Below are 4,085 nucleotides of genomic sequence, written 5' to 3' on the forward strand. Positions count from 1 at the left end.
CCCCTCAGTATTCGAGGTTGATTGTAAAGAGGCCTCGGATACTGTTGAATTCTTCTAAGTTAGCACGATCAATGGTTGCCTCATTAAAAACCTTGCCGAAAAACCCATTTGGGACAAAACTGGTCTTAAGGGAAAAAGAGTGCAACGCGTGCTTTCAGGCCTAATGGCTTCGGGTTGAATAATCCATCCCTATTCCTAGTCAAACTCCTACAAGGATTAGTTTCGAAATATAAATGGACATGTGAGGGTCATACCTTAGGAGTAATATCGTTGTAGGTGCGACACGTTCCAATTGCTTGGTAGTTGTTTGCCGTTTATCACATCTAGCTTGTTGGATCCTTTTCCTATGATTTCGAGAACCCGATATGGTCTTTCCAGTTCGGACCCAATTTCCCTTCATTCGAATTTCGGGTGTTGAGGGTGAATTTCCATAGCACCAAGTCTCCGATTTTAAAATGTCGAAGGTTGGTTCTTCGATTATAGTACCTTTCGATCCGTTGTTTTTGGGCGGCCAATTGGACGAGAGCGGCTTCTCATTTTTCGTCCAATAATTCTAGGCTCGTGCTCATGGTTTCATTATTCGACTCATTTGTTGCATACCAAAATCTGACGCTGGGTTCTCCAACCTTAATCGAGATAAGATCTTCGGCGCCATAAACCAACGAGAATGGTGATACTCCGGTACTGGATTTCGATGTTGTTCGTTATGCCCGTAGGACCTCTGGTAGTATTTTCTCCATTTTCCTTTAGCGTCGATTAATATTTTCTTAAGATTTTGGATGATGGTTTTGTTGGTCGATTCAGCCTGTCCGTTCCCACTGGGATGATAAGGTGTTGATAGGATCCTTTTGATTTTGTGATCCTCGATAAATTTAGTTACTTTGCTACCGATGAATTGCTTTCCATTATCACATACAATCTCGGATGGCATCCCGAATCGACATATGATGTGGTCCTAAACGAAGTTTATTACTTGTTTTTCTCTAACTTTTTTGAAAGCCTGTGCTTCAACCCATTTAGAGAAATAATCAGTCATAAACAAAATAAAATGAGCCTTACCTGGGGCCGATGGGAGGGGGCCGACGATGTCCATCCCCCATTTCATGAAAGGCCATGGAGATAGGACTGAGTGGAGAAGTTCCCTGGGTTGATGAATCATGGGGGCATGTCTTTGGCATTTGTCGCATTTTTGAATGAACTCTTTTGCATCCTTGTTCATATTGGTCAAATAATACCCTGCTCTGATTATTTTGTGGACCAACGAATCGGCACCGGAATGATTTTCACAAGTTCCTTCATGAATTTCTCGTAAGATGTAATCGGTGTCTCCCGGTCCCAAACATATTGCCACTGGACCATCGAACGTCCTCCGAAATAGCGTTCCGTCTTCGGACAAGGTGAATCGTGCTGCCTTTGTGCGCAAAGCCCTCGATTCTTTTGGATCTGATGGAAGCTTCCCGTTCTTGAAGTACTCTACGTATTTGTTTCTCCAATCCCAAGTTAAACTCATGGAGTTTATCTCGGCGTGGCCTTCTTCGATTACCAATTTCATGAGTTGTATGACAGTCCGCGAGTTGAGTTCGTCATACTCGACCGACGAACCTAAGTTTGCAAGAGCGTCGGCCTCGCCGTTCTGCTCTCGAAGTACATGTTGCAAAGTCCATTCCTCAAATCGATGTAGGGTCACTTGTAATTTATCCAAGTACCTCTACATTCGATCTTCTCGGACTTCAAAAGTCCCGTTGACTTGATTTACCACGAGGAGGGAATCATATTTAGCCTCCAAGACCTAGACTCCCAAACTTCTAGCTAGTTCGAGACCTGCAATCATGACATCATACTCGGCCTCATTGTTATTCAGTTTTGTAGTTATAATAGACTGTCTAACTATATTACATGTGGGTGATTTTAGTACGATGCCCAGTCCGGACCCCTTTGCATTTGAGGCACCATCCGTAAAGAGGGTCCAGACTCCTGAAGTGGTACCTGATTTTATCATTAATTCCTTTTCAATCTCGGGTACGAAGGCCGGCATAAAGTCAGCCATGAAGTCCGCTAAGATTTGAGATTTGATAGCAGTTCGAGGTAGATACTCGATGTCGTACTCACCGATCTCTATGGCCCATTTGGCCAATCGACTTAAAAGCTCAGGTTTGTGTAAAATATTTCGTAGAGGGTAAGTTATTACAACATATATCGGATGGCACTGGAAATATGGTTTTAGTTTCCTAGAGGCATTTATTAAAGAAAGCACTAATTTTTCTAAGTGTGGATATCTAGTTTCGGCCTCACCTAAAGTTCGACTGACATAATAAATAGGGAATTGCGTACCTCGTTCTTCTCGAATTAGGACTCCACTTACCGCTATCTCCGAGACAACTAGATACAGATAAAGATGTTCGTCTGCCTTCGGGGTATGAAGCAACGGAGGGCTCGATAAATACCATTTTAGCTCTTCCAAAGCCTGCTGACATTCCGGAGTCCATGCAAAATTGTTTTTCTTTTTAAGCAGAGAGAAAAATCGGTGGCTCCTATATGAGGATCTCGAAATGAATCGTCCCAGGGTGGCTATCCGTCCCGTTAGCCTCTGTACGACTTTTACATTATCTACCACTGTGATGTCCTCGATAACTTTGATTTTATCGGGGTTAATTTCGATTCCTCGATTGGACACCATGAAACCGAGAAACTTACCCGAGCCAACCTCGAATGCACATTTTTCGAGATTGAGCTTCATATTGTACTCCCTTAGTATGTCGAAAGTTTCCTACAAATGCTTTAAATGATCCTCTGCTCGCAGAGATTCAACTAACATGTCATCAATATAAACTTTTATTGATTTTCCTATTTGCTTTTCGAACATTCGGTTTACTAGGGGTTCATAAGTTGCACCAACATTGTTTAGACCGAATGGCATTACATTATAACAATAAGTGATAACTAGGGGTTTAGCCTATTATTTGCTCTCTTTTGCTTAGGTTTTGGGTCAGAAATACGTAAAGGTATTCTCGAAAACTAACTTAATGTGCTTGCTTGCAGGGTTTGGTCAAAATAAGGCAAAGAAGCCATAATCAACTCATGAAGGAGTCAAACTTGCATGAATCCAAGGTTGAGACTGGAGCGCTGAGAGAGGCAGAAAAGCGTGGCCGCATAAGGACCACCGCTGAGGCTGCCACTATTACGCGGTCTACGAAAGTAGATTGAGAGAAGCTGCTTTGAGTACTAAAATCACCATTGACCGCGTTGGAAAAGTGCGGCAGCGAAATCTTTGGCGCGGCCGCGAAGAGAATTTCGCTGAGAGCGCATCTTGAGGTTCAAAGACCCTGCAAGTCAGGCTTAACTGAAGAACGCGGTCCGCGTAACCGTGTCCAAATTACGCGGCCGCGATAGAATCACATGCGCACGCGGTTGAAATTACGCAGTAAGCGAAACTAAGCCCAATCCAAGCCCAGTATTGAAGAAACGCGTACCACGCTCATTGTTATGCGGCCGCGAAAGCTCAAGCGCGGACGCGGTCAGAATTACGCGTCCGCGAATCCTCCGCAGGGGCATTTTTATCTGGAAATTTCAGCTGTGTATAAATAGACCTTTTTGGCATTTTTAGGTTAAGTTTTGTTTTAGGAGAGCACGTGAACGACTGGTTTTCCCTTTTTGGGCAATTTTAGAGTAGATTTACCTTTAAACTTTAGATTTTCATCTTGTACTTTAATATTATGGCTTATATTTCATCTTTATCTTTGATTTCTGCTGTTATTATGAGTAGCTAGACCCCATAGCTAGGGTTGAGACCCAACCCTAGTGTGGGTATTTAATGAGTCTTGAATTTTAGGTCTTAATTATTTATGTGTTAGTGATATTTAGCCTAATTCATGCTAAAATTGTGGAATTAGTGGTTGCAAACACTGACTCATGCCTTTATGACTTAGGCTCTTCTTGAGAAAGAGAGACTAAGTGTAGGAAAATTAGGCTAACAAGGAATTGGGGTGAACTCAAGAGATTGACAACCCCAATTTAAAGGGTTAAACCTAGAGATAGTAATACCCGACTTGAGCCAATTTTGATTGAATTGTATGAACACCCATTTG

The sequence above is a fragment of the Nicotiana tomentosiformis genome, chromosome 1, assembly GCF_000390325.3.
Source record: "Nicotiana tomentosiformis chromosome 1, ASM39032v3, whole genome shotgun sequence".
Taxonomy (NCBI): Eukaryota; Viridiplantae; Streptophyta; class Magnoliopsida; order Solanales; family Solanaceae; genus Nicotiana; species Nicotiana tomentosiformis.